Genomic DNA, 19381 nt, shown 5'->3' on the forward strand with positions numbered 1-19381 from the left:
GCAAATTCCCATATACATAAGAAGGCTAAGAATAAATCTGTTGATGATGCAGCAATGTTAATCAAGGAAGGACTTGATAAAATGTCAGAAGCTATTATGAATTTAACTTCTGAATTGATAAAACTTAGTTAGCTTCCAATACCAGAAAGTGATGTATGGAGTCTTCTAGTAGATTTGGGTGTTGAACAAAATCGTATTTCTACTTATTATCTTTTTCTTATTCAAAAGCCTGGAATGTTGATAGTTTCACTTGGATGTTCTTGGGAAAATCCCAAGACTTGTTGATGGACATGATTGGTTGTAATGCACTATGAAATTAGTCAAGTTGAGAGTTGAATAAACGCAATGAAATGCAATTAGGTTTTTTTCTTTTGGAACATTTTGTAATCAGGATAATATGTTTACATTATATTAATATTTTTATTTATAAATGTCATTTGGTTTAGTTAATGAATTTCATATAATATTATTATTTATGAAGTTTTACATTATAAAATATTTTATATAATATTTTGAATTTTTTTTACTTGGAAAGCTACTTAAATCATTACATTCAGGTGGCTTGAACATTTACAATTCGATTGTACTTATGCAAATAAAAATGTACAGATCTATTGATTTATTTTGACTTTTTTAAAAGTTTAATTTTACAAAATCATACATAAAATATGCTTTTATTTTTATTCAAAAAGTCTACAAAATTTGGCACACCCATGGTACAAGGATATTAATTAAATCCATTTATTAGATATTAATTTATCTTGGATGGATTTGATATTAATTAATTTGTAAATAATAATAAAATATGATTTCATTTAATACATTTTAAATTTAATAACAAGGATATTTTTGTCATTAGCATATAAAAACCTTACTTTACTTTACCTCCCAACTAAACATAATAAGTTACTAAACCTTACCTTCTTTTACTTTCCTCCCAAATAATAAAAAGTTATAAAATTTATAAAACCTCGAAAAATCTTATTTTAAAAAATTTTACTTAAAAAAAAAAAATTTACTTTACTTTACCTTATCCTAAACAGAGGGTTAGTCACTCACTAATTAAGCAATTAATTTATCTTTGCAAATGGTTGAGGGTTCCTCTCAAATCCAAAAATCAAAGCAGAAACATAATGAGATTGGGGCAATGGTCTTCAAATCCACAAATCAAAGCAGTCAACAATCAAGAAAATGCCAATTCCACAAATCACTACAAATGTGAGCTAAAGGGAAGGGAAGGGGTGGGAGCTTGAGGTGAAGCTGAAGCATTTGTTGCTAAATGTCGGAATGATTGATGAGAAAGCATGAGCAAAAATGACTACCAGAAGAAAAGATGAGCAAAGGATGAGGGGTAGCATGGTGAAATGAGAAGAAAGGAAAAGGAAGAATGAAGCACTGAAGTGGCAAGCAGGAGAAATATTAAGGAATATGTGGTGAGTTTTGAGAGATTTTATTATGTTATTATTATTAATTTTTTTTTTTACTAAGTGGCAACATTTCCCTTAATTTGGTGAGGTCCCATTTAATCAAAAGTTTTCTCTCTAAAATCGAATTGAATAAATTAAAAATACAAAAATTAAGACTAAATTGAGCTAAATTTTCATAAAAATCGAATCAAATTTCTAAAATTTTTTAGTTTGGTCTTTTTTTTTGGTTCGAATGCTCACCCTAATAAGCTATATTTTTCTAATACAATTTTTAAAAAATATTATTATTATTTTTTTTTATAAATTCTACATCACTAAGTTTATCGAAATAATTAGCCAGAAAATAATGGAAGGACACACTTGCTATTAAGGATATAATTCCATGTAAAAATGGATAAAATATAATGTATCGAATAGAATTTGAAAAATTAAGCAAGGGTTTTTCAATCAATAGGCTATTAATAAATATTATGTATAACTTAAAAGTAATTATTTTTAATATCCTCTCACTAATATATTTAAAATGGTTTTTCCCCCTCAACAACAACTTGAATGATAAGGCTAAATAACCCTTAATTATAGATAAGGAAATTTCATGCCACGATTTCAGAAGGTCAAATGCAAATTCAAAATAAGAATATAGGATAATGTTTTGATAGAGGATCTTACGAGCAAATTCTGAATCTTTTTATCTTGATTCTCCAGATTTAAAGACAGCCATGAAAATACAAAAGAAAAGATAGCAAGGAATAATAGAAAAGAGCGAAAAAATATGCCTCTACACAGTTTTCCATGAAGACAATGATGGAGTGTCAAAATTTTTGTATGTAAGCATGTCGTCTCCCTATCTATCACCTTTCACAACACTTGGTAATACAATGGATTCAAGCTCAGCCATGTCTTCTGGTGTGAGTTTTACAAACAAAGCTGCAACATTATGGATGAAGTTTTCTACCTTGGTAGTTCTAGGAATGGGATATACATTATCTCCTTGGTGATAAACCTAGCCCAGTGCAAGCTGTGATGGAATGCATTGTTTCCTTGCTGCAATTTCATTAATTCACTCAAAAAGTTGTTTATTGTGCTCTAGACTTTCAAGTTGGAACTTAGGTCGATGCTGTGACAACAAAAATACTCCTCAGCATCGAAAGTCTACTAAAACAGAAAGTAAATAATCAAGGTATCATAGTCTATCCAATGTTTGACACAGGACACAATTCTCAAATAGTAGATGTAACACGACCAATTATCCCATAATATTGCAAAACAGTAAATGATGATGCAGATGTTCTCAAATAAGCTAGATTCTTCATGACCATGATTTGGTATTTTGTCCAGGTTTCATTAGTTTAAGCAAGCTAATTATTGTTTTCACTGAATTTATATGATAGGTGAACAAAATTGTAGCATGTTATAACAGGCACGTAAATCTAAGACACACAAAATTACACAATCACACAGTATAAGAAAAGAAAAGAAAAACAACATAGGATTTATGTGGTTCGACTGTAAGGTTTACGTTCACAAGCAAGATAAGAGAAAAAGTTCCACTATCATCAAAATAGCAAGATACAATCACTTAGAACTCTTAAACCCTAATCCTAGTGTATTTCTCGAATATCTCATAACTCTACCACAACGACTAGAATATTAATAGTTATATCGATCCAATAAGATTAGTGGTGGGCTTTAGGTCTGAGCCCAAAGATCTCACTTTTTATCCCAATCGGGTCGCAGAGCAAAGTTTTCAAGTCAAGTTATAATTAAGAGACATATCCAAAATTTAAACCATATAAAAATAATATAGCAGTGTATAACTAGTCTAGAAATAGTGTTCTAAACAAGTTCGTCCAAGAGCAAAGTGGGCCAATTGATATCCCAAGTAGTAGTAATTTAAAATGTAAATGAATTGCTAAATATGAAAGTGATCAGTGCATATGAGAACCAAAATAACAGATTGAGGCAATAGAGAAATAAGGTGTTGTCCTCTAATTTAATTTAAACATTAATATATTTGGAAAAAAAAATTTGGGAATATAGAATTGTTTGTTAGGACAAATTAAGGCTTCTTCAAGGAAACATTAAACCATCATAGAAAATTAGACTCTAGTTTTGATAAACCATAAGAAACTGAACTGCTTAGAAGAAATGTAGTAAATATTTGAGTATAAAATCTGGATAAGTTTTAGAATGTAAAAAAATAAATTTCAATTGCTAGACCTAGAGTGTTTGTGAATTATTAGTTCCATAATTTGTGAAACCATAAAAATCTAGACCATCTGAACAATGATGTGCAATCAAATGGTGGGGATATAACCAATTAGAAAGGATAAAAAAGGTGAATTTTGGTTAACTACTAATGAGAAGTTTATGACTACAAAAGCAACTTAATAAGTTGGATATGCAAAGCTTTCTACTACATGTAATCAGATCATTATGTAACCATTGTGTAACCTACAAAAGACTATGTAAGGAGAACTTGTGTAAAAATCCTGAATTTATGTAATGATTAAATGTTGATGTTAGGAAAATTTGACATGCTTAATGTAGAAGTAAAATAGAACTTATATGTTCATAAAGAATAGTAAAGATTTAAGAACCTTGCAATAGTCACCCTCGGAAAGGGTTTCAACCAATTTAGGCCCTAATGAGAAGAATCCTCATGCCAAAGGACTATATGCTACAATACCAATGCCAAGTTCTCTAAGAATTAGAAGGATAAGATCAAAATTAGGATTAATATATGCTTTATAAACATGATAGATTTTTATTCATTTTGAACTCCATAAACAATTAATTTTTCTATTATTGATGTTTCACCGGCATGTAGGAACAATCTCTTTTTCCATATCTCTTGACCATAAAGACCACTCCAACTGCATGACTGTTATAGGGTGAACAACATGAACTCGTCTGATTGTTGAGGCAAAGGATTCAAATAGACCTATATACTTTATTTTACCCTCTTCAACTGGTTTCTTGAGTTCCCTTATCATGACAAGACAAAAGGAAAGAAGAATTAAGAGTGCCAAAAGTAAGTGAATTTTGATTCAAAGCATAAATAATAAGAGTAATAATTTTTGCATCTAATAAGAAAAGATCATTCACAAAATTTTACTGCACACCATAGTGTAGCATTTCTATATTTTCAAACAATGAACCATTGTGTTGCAATAAAACAAATTTCAATCCAATCAAGCCTAGAAATGCAAAAGTTTTGATCATCATTCAACACTATCTCTATGGTGTTACACCAAAAATAATTAATTTATTATTTATTTTTAGGCCTAAGAATTAATTAAATTAATTTTTTGTGAAATTAATTCAATTTATTTTATTTTATTAATTTAATTAATCTATGGCCTAAAATAATAAATAATTAAAGATTTGGTGGTTATTGGATAGTTATCTAAAAGAAGGAAGTTGGTAGTTGTTCTAAGTGGTTCCAAACAGTTCCAAGGAGTGGATAGGTAACTATTGGTAATTGTAGAATGTGATAAAGTGTCTTCCAAAGTCTTCTAGGTACTTGCAAGAAAAGCTATAAGAGTAAGATATGCTGCAATGTGAAAGACCCCCCAACAACATCAAACAACAATAACTCAACCAGACTTTAGCAGTTTTTTATCTTTATTTTATCAGTCTTTTATTTTTTCAAAGCTCTTGCATTTAATTTCAAGCCTTGTACTTTCCTTTTAAGCAATCAAAGTATTCAATTCCAGCTCACTTGCCTTTAATTACTTGTTATTCATAAGATTGACGAAGCAATGTATCGTAGAGTCAGTTCCCACAATCGTTTTATCCAAGAAGTCAAAGCACAATCCCAGGTTATATACTCAGTATCTGGCACACCCATGCAACCATAAGCTGTGAGACAGCTAAATTGCTTTCCAAAAATGAAATAATCATACAGGTCTAGATATATTAAAAAATAGAATATTTTTGTGACACCCCTCACCCGACTACAGTGTAGCCGAGTAAGGCATGTCACACTCGGTGCCGGAGAACCCTATCTTATCTTATTTTATTCCTTTAATCATTTTCAAGTTATTATCTTTTAATATCAATTATTTTTCGACGGAGAAACTAACAGAGTTTTTCCTATTTTATTATCATTTGATGTGTTTTACTATTCACCTGTTTGAAATTCAACAATATTTTACAACAAAAATATCATCCCTACTCATCATAATCATTTCATATTTAACTCTTTCAACTCATTCCATGTTCAATTCATATATTAAAATTTTCAAATCTTCATGAATTACACAATGTACAAACTAATGACATAAATTCATAAATTAAATGATATACAAATTAATCATATAAGAATTAACCGATTTATTAATTTACATAAAATACCTATTAATTACATTTCCATAATTTACATTACAATATTATAACTAAGAATTTTATACAACATACAAATTATGACATATATGGGCCCTATCTACATGCATTGCTGAGGAGGTGACAACCTCGAATACTTCAGACACTTCTGCAGATCAGAACTCAACATTTCTTTTTAATATTTGCTGGGCTTTACCTTCAGTACCTGCGCGAGGAAACAAATCCATTGCACTAAGCATTGCTGCTTAGTGGTGCAATAATATAACAAGAAAATAATATACAATAAAAAAAATGGATCAAAATTTGGATACTCTGAAATTTAATCTTATTTCATAAAATACTTCTAGTATTAACTATCCCTTGTTCTAATTTATTCATCTTCAAAAGTGCTCAATTCTTTCATAATAATTAAATATTCTTTCTCATTTATTTAATTGCTAATATTTTCAGTTGCTAATATTCTTAACTTATTTCAATAAATTTCACTGCTCAAGTAACCTATGACAGGCTGACTAAACTGGATAACGGGTCGTTGGCACTGGACACAGCGGTGCCTCAAGCCGTCATACCATGGGACGCGGAACGTCAACCACGTATGCAGTCAGAATGGCTAAAAAGCCATGATAACACATAATCGAGCATAAAAGCCATGGTTGCAGGCATAAAGCCATGAATACGAGCATAAAACCATGAATATAGGCATAAAGCCTTTTGCAGTACTGCTAAAACAATATCCTATCAGCATGCCAATCTATCCAATCGACATACATGTCTAGGCGATACATGGGCACATAGTACCATTAAGTGTTTGCAAGTATCATTATTTCATTATAGGTTCTAATTATAATTTCTAGTATTTTAATCTTTTTCATAATAGAAACATAAATCTCTAAGTCTAATATTTACATAATTTATGCATTTATCATAATTTATATATTCATTATGTTATCCATAATGATCACAATTCAAAACAATGGTTCACATGTACCATTGTATTCAAAACATTTTTCCTTTCTCATTTATATATTTGAAAATCTACTTATGTAATTACAAATTTTATATTTCAAGTTGAATTACTAATATTTTATAAATTCTATTCGAATTACTAATATTTTACTAATATTCAAAAATCTACTTATGTAATTACATATAATCCCTAACTACCTATTCACATCAATTAGGTGACTTACTTTTCATGTTTCAAGCAATTCATGAACATTTCATAGATTTCAAATTTATGGCCTTAATTTGCCTCTAACAATTTGGACTAAAATGCATAGTCCACATTTGTCATACAATTAAGCATTTAAGCTTAGAATTGGTTCTAGGTCTTCATCTTAATTTGCTAATCATTTTGATTACTATTCACCTTACTAGTCAATCAAAATGTTAACTTTTTCATATTTAATGGATATGTTAATTATAATTACACCAAGATCCCACATTTTGAGTTTTACATTTGTTAGTATTAATTGCCAATTGCAATTTAAAGTCCCCTAGATGCATTTCTAAATTTTCAGTTTTGATTACCTAAGTTTACTGTTCTATTGGACAATTCCACAGTGGAAACTGGGCTAACTTTTCTTCATCAAAGTTGTTTCTTATTGTGTCTTCTTTAATTCTGTTTTTGAATCACTCCAATTAGAGTTTTGTAGCTCAAGTTATAGCCTAAATACCATAACTGGCTGGATAGGGCAGTACCCAGAATTTCTAGGTAGAATCCATTCTGGCAGTTTTGGTGTCCTGAGTTTGGCGGGCAATTTCATTAAGTTCTGGTTAAACTTTGGAATTGTGTCCTTCATGATAGTTGTCCTAAATTGTCTAAGCTTTCTATTGATATAAATTTCAGGTTGGACATTTCTACACCGAGTTATGACCAAATGAATGAACACTGTTCATTTGGTCATTTTGCCCAGGCAGAATGTGTGTTACCCAGATTTGGTCAATTTTTAGAGCATCCTAAGTTTGGTTTCTGGACAGGGTTCCTTCATCAAAGTTGTGCCATTATGTGTCTAATTTCATGTCCAATTGGCCTTGCACCAATTGAACCTACACAACACAAGTTATAGCTACCCAAACATGCTGGACTCACATCCAGACCTGCAGGGCATATTGGACAACATATCTACCCTCAATTCGATTGGCACAAATCACTTCAATTCCTCATTACCCATAGCCAAATGGTCACTAATTGATCATTACAACTTTATTTTATGCCCATTTTCATCCACCCCCAAAATTAAATTTCAAAATCCTAACCCTAATTGACCAAGCCTCCAATTCATGCATCTTACTCCTAATTTGCTATACTAATCATATAATTTATACTAGGGGCAGCTAATATGTCACTTTAAATCAAAGAATTCTCCTAGCCCTAACTCATGTCAAGGCTACCAAAATTTCATGGAACATAATCATACCTCATTAATTCAATTTTTTTTATCAAATTTTCAACTTAACTTAGCTTAAATTCATATTTAAAAAGATGTAAAATCAAAGAATATGGCACTAACCTTTGTGTGCAGAATTTTTCCTTAGCTAACTTCAATTTTTCCTTCACTTTCTAACTCTTTCTTGGCTGCCAACCACTCTAGGAGGATCCAAGAATTATTTTTAGTGTTGGGACTTATGAAAAAGATGGAAAAAGTTTAAGGTTAAGAAGCTTGGGTAAGCAAAAATGGATGAAGAGAGCATGAGGAGGGTTTCTGGCCAAGGCTAATCCAAATGGAAGAAGATGACACAAATTAGTTTTAATTTGTTTCTTTTATATCTCTTAAGTGTGTTGTCTAAGTATGATTGGTGGAGTACCTTTTAATTACATAAGCATGATGTAATAATTAACATTTCTTTCTTTTTCATTTTCTAGCTTTTCTACTCATTTTTAAATAAATTTTTGGTAATATTTATTCACATTTTATGTTATAATAATTATTTACTTAACTGAACAAGTCGGCTAAAAATCATCTCTGAAAACAAAATGACCAAAATGCCTTCCGCTTGGCTTATTAAGATAAAATCGTCTGTACCGATCTAAAAATTTTTCTAAGCCTTTTCTTGGCATTCTAATGCTATAGAAACCTCAATGACTCTTCTCTAGAGTCTCAAAAATTATTTCATGAATTTTCCACTAGGTTTAGGGCTTCTACTTGCGAAGACCACAACTTCCCACTAAGTTACCCATCGCTGGGGCACCGGCTTGTTTAACTTGGTTGTATTTTATTTCTAAAATTTTTCCTAAATTTTTCTTACCATTATTTGAGTTATTTATGACTCCTCACTCTAGTTTAAATATTTTTTCTGACGTTCTAGCTGTCTAGACCTACACTGGTCAACGAAATAATAAAATATACAAAATTGCTACAGTGAGGGTGTTACAATTCATCCCCTCTAACAAAAATTTCGTCCTCGAAATTTACTCTGTGTAAATAGTCGAGGATCTGTTACTTCTTTATTTCTTCACCTTAATAGAGAAAACAGATCTGTATTAGTGTCATTTTGACTCATATGAATGTAATGCATGTTATGCACATTATTCCTTTCCATCTATCTATGCCTAGGAATGCCTAAACCGTGCTCTGATACCAATAAATATGATACCTCTCACCCGACTACAGTGTAGCCGAGTTAGGCATGTCACACTCGGTGCCAAAGCACCCTATCTTATCTTACTTTATTCTTTTAATCATTTTCAAGTTATTATCTTTTAATATCAATTATTTTTCGACGGAGAAACTAACGGAGTTTCTCCTATTTTATTATCATTTGACGTGTTTCACTATTTACCTGTTTGAAATTCAATAATATTTTACAATAAAAATAGCATCCCTGCTCATCATAATCATTTCATATTTAACTCTTTCAACTCATTCCATGTTTAATTCATATATCGATATTTTCAAATCTTCATGAATTACACAATGTACAAACTAATGACATAAATTTATAAATTACATGATATACAAAATAATCATATATGAATTAACCGATTTATTAATTTACATCACATACCTATTAATTATATTTCCATAATTTACATTACAATACTATAACTAAGCATTTTATACAACATACAAATTATGACCTATATGGGTCCTATCTACATGTATTGCTGAGGAGGTGACAACCTTGAATACTTCAGACACTTCTGCAGATCAGAACTTCAGAATTTCTATTTAATATTTGTTGGGCTTTACCTTCAGTACCTGCGCGAGGAAACAAATCCATTGCGCTAAGCATTGCTGCTTAGTGAAGCAATAATATAACAAGAAAATAATATACAATAAAAAAAATGGATCAAAATTTGGATACTCTGGAATTTAATCTAATTTCATATAATACTTCTAGTATTAACTATCCTTTGTTCTAATTTATTCCTCTTCAAAAGCGCTCAATTCTTTCATAATAATTAAATATTCTTACTCATTTATTCTCAATTCTTTCATAATAATTAAATATTCTTACTCATTTATTTAATTGCTAATATTTTCAGTTGCTAATATTCTTAACTTATTTCAATAAATTTCACTGCCTAAGTAACCTATGATAGGCTGACTAAACTGAATAACGGGTCGTTAGCACTGAACAATGCGGTGCCTCGGGCCGTCATACCATAGGACGAGGAACGTCAACCACGTATGCAGTCAGAATGGCTAATGTAATACCCCCATTTGTATAGCCTGGTATATTTTACTGTTCCGGTGACCGGAGTCGGTTCGGACAATTAAGGGGATTAGAACAACACTTAAGACAACTAGATAAACCATAAACACAAATAATTAGTAATGTTCAATTAGTTGAGTATAAATAAGAAAAACAGAACAGAAGAAGTTAAACGAGCTGAGAGTTACAGCGATGGGTGACCTTCTCGGGAAGGACTGCGAAGTCTTTTTAAACTCAAATTTCGAACCGTAAAATGTGACGCCGCGGTCCTTAGGACCCTTATAAACACAGTGGAAAAGAGAAAATCACGAAAAAGAACTGTTAAGCCAGTCAAATAATTAGGTTAGGGAGCCGAAAGAAATATGGAATTATTTACAAACCGGGTTGAACCGGCGAAGGGCAATTTGGTCAATTAACCCCGAGAGCTGACTCCTGACCTAACTGTCAAATAAAATCCGAGAAAAGAAAATTTCGGAATCGAGAATTAAATTAAAGAACTAATAGAAAAAAAAGAAGAGAAAATGAAAAAGTTAAAAAGGTGTAGGAAGATGACATCATGCATGATATCATGCATGATGCCATAAGTCATATAATTAATAAATTAATTAAATGGATTTTTGAGTCTTCCATAAGGATAAAAACAAAAGAAAAGAAAAGAAAAAAAAAAGTAAAAAGCCTCATCTTCCTCACCATTTATGTTTCTCTCTCCCTCACCATTGTAAACCTCCATTAAAGCTTGCTTCAAGCTTTGAAATCACCATTAAACCCCAAATCCTCCCATACTTGCTTCACAAAAACTTGATTTAATCACTTGAGAGGAAGATTGGTCATCAAAGAATTGAAGAAAATTGAGAGGAAGTGAAAGTTCAAAGACACCTAACAAGGTAAGTAATGCAAACTTCTTTAATTAGTGTATGTATAGCATCAAGAGCATAGAAATAAACTTAAAATAAAAAAAATATGTGTGAGGGACTAAACTGAAATTCGTCCAGCAGGGAGGGGAGAGTGATTTGCATGAGTTTGATTGAGTTAAACATGTTAAGATGCTTGAATAAGTCGAAAGATTGTGTTTATATGCTTTGAATTAGTTAATTGCAATGGATTAGAGTGGTTAGGGTTTGAGACCTAGGGTTTTGAGGCAAAAGTTTGTAGAAATTTGTAAATGGTGTCTTTGACCTAATGTGAAGTGAAAAATGGTCATTTGTGACCAAATGAGATGTGTTAGAAGTGTTGGAATTAAAAGACAATTCGGATTGGATAAGGTCATGTGTTGGCAGCATAACCAAAATTCCCTTTGAGGGACCAAAAATGAAATTTTACAAATCCAATGGAAATGGGACCAATTGGGGATGAAAATAGGCACTAAATGACACAATTTTTATTTAGGAGGCATGCCCAAAAAGTGACTAAAACCTAGTGAACAAATTGATCAAAGTTGAAAAATTGCAGGCTGCCACTGCACAAACTGACCAAATGAGTTTGTTCATTTGGTCATAACTCGAGCTAGGAAGGTCTAAATGACTTGAAATTTTACCAGTAGTTAGATGAGATATAGATCTAAAACTTTTATGAGGAATACAAACCCAAATTATGCCACTAACCAAATCAAATTACTGAGCAAAGTTGGGTCACTGAATCTGCAGATTGCAGATTTTCCATTTGAACAGTAAAGTTTCAATGGCTATAACTCTCTCTAGAAAACTACGATTTAGGCGATTATTGAGCTGATGGAAACCTAAGACATAGTAGAACATTTCATATGAAGAAAATTAGACCAAATTATGGACTTAACTTGATCAAATTGCTGAACAAAGTTGGATCAACAAATCTGCAGAACCAAAATTCTGTAGCATAAACAGTAAATGTAATTTGCTTATAACTTGAGCTACAAAACTCCAATTGGGGTGATTCAAAAAGGAGAATATACTTAAGACAATAGGGAACATTTTCTATGAAGGAAGTTTTGCCAAATTTCAACAGTAAAATGACCAATGAAACAGTGCAACTTAGGACTCCAAAACTAAAAATTTGGCAATTTTGCCTAAAAGACCTAAGTTTTGAGAAAATGACTAAAACCAGCAAGTTTAGTAACCAAAATGTGGTATGTGGGTGAATTTGGAGTTCCCATACCTATTAAGCCTTAGAAAGTCAACAATTTGACTTGATTAGTGTAGTGAATAGTAACCCGAAACACAAAATTTCGAGAACGTCGAGTTTAGCACGTTAGAGCTAGGTAAAAATGAGGCTAAATTTATTTTGGATTTATGTTAAGTTCTAGTACTGAAACATTGTAAAATTGTGTGTTTCAATTGAAAAGAATATCGGGAAGGAACCCGAGGAACCGAGTCAAGGCCAAGAGGCGACTCGCTTGAGGTTTGTGCACAACGTGTACTTTTTATAATCATCTTTTGCATACTGTTTTGAATAATGTGAAATATTGGATTATGGCATTCTTATGATGTTTGATTTAAATTGTTGAAAGTTATTATGTATATTGAAATGACAATGTTTAGCAAATTGTTAAGATAAGTTTTGAAACCACAGTGTCATGACCATATATTTGAACACCTCACTAGCATGACTAGTGGGGGTAATTAGTTTCGAATTTTGATTCCTTCTCTGGAGAAGTGTTGAGGTGTGCCAGTACAAGAGGATATGAATCGATATCCATATATTTGAGCTAGCTAGCCTTGTGATGTGATTTCTCTTTAGCCTCTGGCGATTGAGATTCTATTTGTTTCGAATGGCATGATCTAACTGTGGGTTTTATGAAATGTGATTTGATACTTCAAAAAGAAATTGTTTGGGATTAAAACCTCATAAATTATGTTTTGTGTTTAACTCGCATGCTCAGTTCAAATTTTGAATAAATGTGATTTAAGTTTTGTATAAAGATTATTTTAGTATGTTGTGCACCACTGAGTCCTAGTACTCAGCGATAGCTTTTATTGCTGTCATAGATTTAGATACCAGAGGAGCAGCAGACTGAGCTGCTAAAGATTGAGGATCATTCAGCTTGAAGTCTTCGGGTATAATTTATACCCTAACTGTAAATATTTCTTTTGATGTATATATTGCACATAAATGTATGGACATGTAAAAATGGGTCTTGAGCAGTTTGTATAAAATTTGTATAAAGTTGTAATATATATTGTAGTTTGAAATTCTCTTAATGCAAATTTTGTAATAATGTATCTAAATTGTTTTGTTTCTAATGAAATATGAATGGAACTATTTTATTTAATTTGAATGAAATGGATTGCTAGTATTTTGATGATCATTGGATAGTGGATTTGAAATTTGAAAGTTGATAAATGTGTTGAGAAATTGATTGAGATTGAGTATGAAATTGAAGCAGTTATTGAGAAAAATTTTTAGAAGTGCATTTTACAGGTATTTGAAGAACTGTTTTCTCAAAATACAGAGGGAACTCTGTCAAAATTTTTATAAAATTTGCGTAAAAATAAAATGGGCCAAAAATATTAACTAGTTTTAATTTTAACTAAATGTTTTAAGTACTTATTAGAAAATGCTCACCACTTATCAAAAGTAAGAAAATTGTTTTAAAATCCCTTGTAGGGTACTTAATGAGTTATCGGTAGGTGAAGTTTGATAGTTCATTACGTATTCTACGGGATCATGTTATGCCTTACAGAGGGGTAAGGTGTGACAGCTAAAAAGCCATGATAACACATAATCGGGCATAAAAGCCATGGGTGCAGGCATAAAGCCATGAATACGGGCATAAAGCCATGAATACAGGCATAAAGTCATGAATACAAGCATAAAGCCTTTCGCAGTACTGCTTAAACAATATCCTATTGGCATACCAATCTATCCAATATGACACACATGTCTAGGCGATACATGAGCACATAGTACCATTAACTGTTCATAAGTATCATTATTTCATTATAGGTTCTAATTATAATTTCTAGCATTTTAATCTTTTTCATAATAGAAACATAAATCTCTAAGTCTAATATTTACATAATTTATGCATTCATCGTAATTTATATATTCATTATGTTATCCATAATGATCACATTTCAAAACAATGGTTCACATGTACCATTATATTCAAAATATTTTTCCTTTCTCATTTATACATTCGAAAATCTACTTATTTAATTACAAATTTTATATTTCAAGTTGAATTACTAATATTTTATGAATTCTATTTGTGATAGGCATATAATCCCTAACTACCTATTCACATCAATTAGGTGACTTACTTTTCATGTTTCAAGCAATCCATAAACATCTCATGGATTTCAATTTTATGGCCTTAATTTGCCTCTAACAATCTTGACTAAGATGCATAGTCCGCATTTGTCATACAATTCTAAGCATTGCATTTAAGCTTAGAATTGGTTCTACGTCTTCATCTTAATTTGCTAATCATTTTGATTACTATTCACCTTACTACATAACCAAAATGTTGACTTTTTCATACTTAATGGATATGTTAATTCTAATTACACCAAGATCCCACATTTTGAGTTTTACATTTGTTAGTATTAATTGCCAATTGCAATTTAAAGTCCCCTAGATGCATTTCTAAATTTTTAGTTTTGATTACTTAAGTTTACTGTTCCATTGGACAATTCTACAGTGGAAACTGGGCTAACTTTTCTTCACCAAAGTTGTTCCTTATTGTGTCTTTTTTAATTTTCTTTTTGAATCACTCCAATTAGAGTTTTGTAGCTCAAGTTATGGCTTAAATACCATTACTGGCCGGATAGGGCAGTACCCAGAATTTCTGGGCAGAATCCATTATGCCAGTTTTGGTGTCCTGAGTTTGGTGGGAAATTTCATTAAGTTCTAGTCAAACTTTGGAATTGTGTCCTTCATAAAAGTTGTCCTAAATTGTCTAAGATTTCCATTGATATAAATTTCAGGTTAATTGGACATTTCTACAGCGAGTTATGACAAAATGAATGAACACTGTTCTTTTGGTCATTTTGCCCAGGCAGAATGTGTGTTACCCGGATTTGGTTAATTTTTAGGGCATCCTAAGTTTGGTTTCTAGACAGGGTTCCTTCATCAAAGTTGTGCCATTATGTGTCTAATTTTATGTCTAATTAACCTTGCACCAATTGAATCTACACAACCCAAGTTATAGCTGCCCAAACATGCTGGACTCACATATAGACCTGCAGAGCACATTGGACAGCATTTCTATCCTCAATTCTATTGGCACTAATCACTTCAATTACTCATTAATCATAGCAAAATGGTCACTAATTGACCATTACAACTTTAGTTTATGTCCATTTTCATCCACCCCCAAAATTAAATTTCAAAACCCTAACCCTAATTGACCAAGCCTCCAATTCATGTATCTTACTCCTAATTTGCTATACTAATCATATAATTTATACTAGGGGCAGCTAGTATGTCACTTTAAATCAAAGAATTCTCCTAACCCTAACTCATGTGAAGGCTACCAAAATTTCATAGAACATAATCATGCCTCATTAATTCAATTTTTTTATCAAATTTTCAACTTAACTTAGCTTAAATTCATGTTTAGAAAAATGTAAAAGCAAAGAATATCGCACTAACCTTTGTGTGCAGAATTTCCCTTAGCTAACTTCAATTTTTCTTTCACTTTCTAACTCTTTCTTGGCTGCCAACCACTCTAGGAAGATCTAAGAATTATTTTTAGTGTTGAGACTTATGAAAAAGATGGAAAGAATTTAAGGTTAAGAAGCTTGGGTAAGCAAAAATGGAAGAAGAGAGCATGAGGAGGGTTTCCGGCCAAGGCTAATCCAAATGGAAGAAGATGACACAAATTAGTTTTAATTTGTTTCTTTTATATCTCTTAAGTGTGTTGTCTAAGTATGATTGGTGGAGTACCTTTTAATTACATAAGCATGATGTAATAATTAACATTTCTTTCTTTTTCATTTTCCTGCTTTTCTACTCATTTTTAAATAAATTTTTAGTAATATTTATTCATATTTTATGTCATAATAATTATTTACTTAACTGGACAAGTCGGCCAAAAATCATCTCTGAAGACGAAATGACCAAAATGCTCTCCGTATGGCTTATTAAGCTGAAATCATCTGTACCGATCTAAAAATTTTTCTAAGCCTTTTCTTAGCATTCTAATGCCATAGAAACCTCAATGACTCTCCTCTGGAGTCTCAAAAATTATTTCATGAATTTTTCACTGGGTTTAGGGCTTCTAGCTGTGAAGACTGCAACTTCCCACTAAGTTATCCATCGCTAGGGCACCAGCTTGTTTAACTTGGTTGTATTTTATTTCTAAAATCTTTCCTAAATTTTTCTTATCATTATTTGAGTTCCTCACTCTAGTCTAAATATTTTTCTAGAAGTTCTAGCTATCTAGACCGACACCGGTCACCGGAATAGTAGAATGTACGGAATTGCTACAATGAGGGTGTTACAGTTTTTGTCATCTATTTTAGGTAAGTATCTAGTTAGAACTTGTTTTTCTATTTTGCAATCACCGCAAGTGTACGTATCGCTAACAAGTAATAAAGTGATAAGTAGAGTATCATTCCCACGAGGAATTTTGTTTAGGAAGTACCAATCTACATAGAAATCTTGACTGTCTAGGCTTTTGAGTACTTAGGGAATGAAGTTTGTTAACTTTAAACACTAAAATGGTAAACTTAAAACGAAATGATTTATTTGAAGCAATTCTGGAATTAAGATTTCACACTTGAATCATACTAGAGATGTTATCTCGTTTATTTACTTAATTGATGATCGTTTTCCTTGATGGAAATCAGTCTTAAGCTATCTTAAATCCTCTCTCAAGGCATCTAGGGTGTATTCTAATTAACTCGAACCCTAATTTCGTGGTGATCAAATTAATTAAAATCCTTTAAGACCTTTGACCAATTTTTAGGTTCCACAAAGGTATCAGCCTATGTCTAGGTCAGAACTCTTAGGTTCAAGATCTTGATTTTCTAATGTTAATCTTCACCTTTCAATCCTTCAATTAACATCTACAATCATAACTAAGTGGGTACCAACACATAGCATGCATTAAGATCGCAAGAAATTAAATCAAGAAAAATAAATAAAACTCAGTGTTCATCCATAATAATAATTACAAGAGCTACTCTCCCAAATCCAAAATAAGAAAACTACTCACTTATGGTGAGTTCAGCAAATGTCATGATAAAAAGTAAAAACAATAAAAAGAGAGTTATGCAAAAAAAATAAATAGTAAAAATCTGTCTAAGGAGATGAAATGAAGAAACCAAAGAGAGTTTGCAGCTTTGATCTTGTGGAGCTTCAGCTGGGAAACTTCTTTTGGTACTGATGTAGAGCCCGACAACTGTAACCTTCAGCAGCAGTCCCGATGACAGTGACCGACCTCTCTTCCTAATGTTTTCTTTTTTATTTATATTGGTTGCTCTAGGGTTAGGTCATTGTGAGTCCGAAAGGCTTTAGGAGTCTCGTTCGAATCAGAAAATAAGAGGGGAATTCGAGTCAGAAAATAGGCTGCAGCATAGTACACAGCCCGTGTGTCACTACACGGGTCCCGTAAAGTAGGGCCGTGTAACTTGCTGGAGGAGAATCGCATGGTCTTGTTTTGGCACAGAGAGTTACACGGGTCTGTGCCAACTACTCGAGCATGATTACACAGGCCGTGTACTGTTGTTCCCATAAGGTTCTTCAAGCTTGAGCCCAACAGAGACTTACATGTGTCTGGCGCTTGGTTTACACGCCTCGTGTACTTTGTATCAGCAGCAATTCTTTGTCTTTTTACCTCTCCAAGCTTTCCTTTACACTCCCATCCTTTGGAGCTTCACCTAAACACCTGAAATAATGCAGAAAATATGGAATTAAGGGCTTGGCAACAGAATTTATGAAAACTAATGAAATCAACTACTATGCATGAAAATACTTGCCTAAATGCTATGATTTAGAATACAAATGTGTTCAAAAACATCTATACAATTCAAGTGTATCAAATGCCCCCAAACTCAAACTTTTGCTTGTCCTTAAGCAAAACAAAACTCTGTTTTAAAGCACATTTCAGGGGATACTTAGGAATACAACCATCAATTTAATAAGCATAGAATTGAACTTCTCCAACCTTCATACCAACTCCCCTCTTTCAAGGCATAAGGGTTCTAACAGCTGCCTGTTTGGAACTTCACCTCGTTTCATGGTGTTTTAGCTAATTATTCCTCTATACAAGACCATTAATAAGCCACAAACAACCTGTTTTATTGAGATAAAATTAAGAAACACTAACTCTCCCAAATCTGCCTTTTTCGTAAGTAATTGAGATGAAGTATTTCAATTCTAACTCTATAGACATATCTCAATTTTCTATCTCTACTAATGTAGCATGTGCTTTTTCAAAAGATCAAAAGGTCTTTAAAAGGGTTGTAATGGGGCTAGAGGGATAAACTTGGTTGCCAATGAAAGGTTTTTAGGGAATGCAAATATGAGGATAGCATGTATGCATAAAATCCAAGTATACTGAGTTCGTTTCTACATATTTTATGTGGAGAGGAAAGGCTTTTGGCTTTTTATATTGTCAAGCATGCTTCCATGACACTTATCTCGAGACTTCTTTTCTTTTTCCTTTTTGTCCTCTCCCTCAAACTCATTGCTTTTGCTGAGTTAGAAAGGCAAATTTTTCTTTGGCTTCAATTGCACACTCGCATTTTTTCTTGAGTTCCACATCCTCTCTTCATTTTCTTTATGCATTTTTCTTCCTCAAAAGGGTATGGTAGTTGTTTAGGTTAGGGGCTAGATGAATAACATGGGTAAGCAATAAATTTTAAGGGATGAACATAGGCTTCAAGTTGGCTACAAAGGATATACATTTTAATTTAGGGGTGGCTAAGGCTTAGTAAGGCTATATCAAAGAATGCCTTAATCATCTCTTCATCAAACATATGCTAGGATTTCGCCTCGATAGGTCTGGGAGATATGTTCTAGAGCTA

The 19381-nt window shown here is 32.1% G+C and overlaps 1 pseudogene; it reads right to left on the reverse strand.

The window, feature by feature from the left end:
• Window positions 1-2205: 2205 nt before the first annotated feature.
• LOC110659958 (probable aldo-keto reductase 2) overlaps window positions 2206-19381 on the reverse strand; it is a 37291-nt pseudogene continuing 20115 nt past the window's right edge.

This window comes from Hevea brasiliensis, chromosome 2, assembly GCF_030052815.1.
Source record: "Hevea brasiliensis isolate MT/VB/25A 57/8 chromosome 2, ASM3005281v1, whole genome shotgun sequence".
Lineage (NCBI taxonomy): Eukaryota > Viridiplantae > Streptophyta > Magnoliopsida > Malpighiales > Euphorbiaceae > Hevea > Hevea brasiliensis.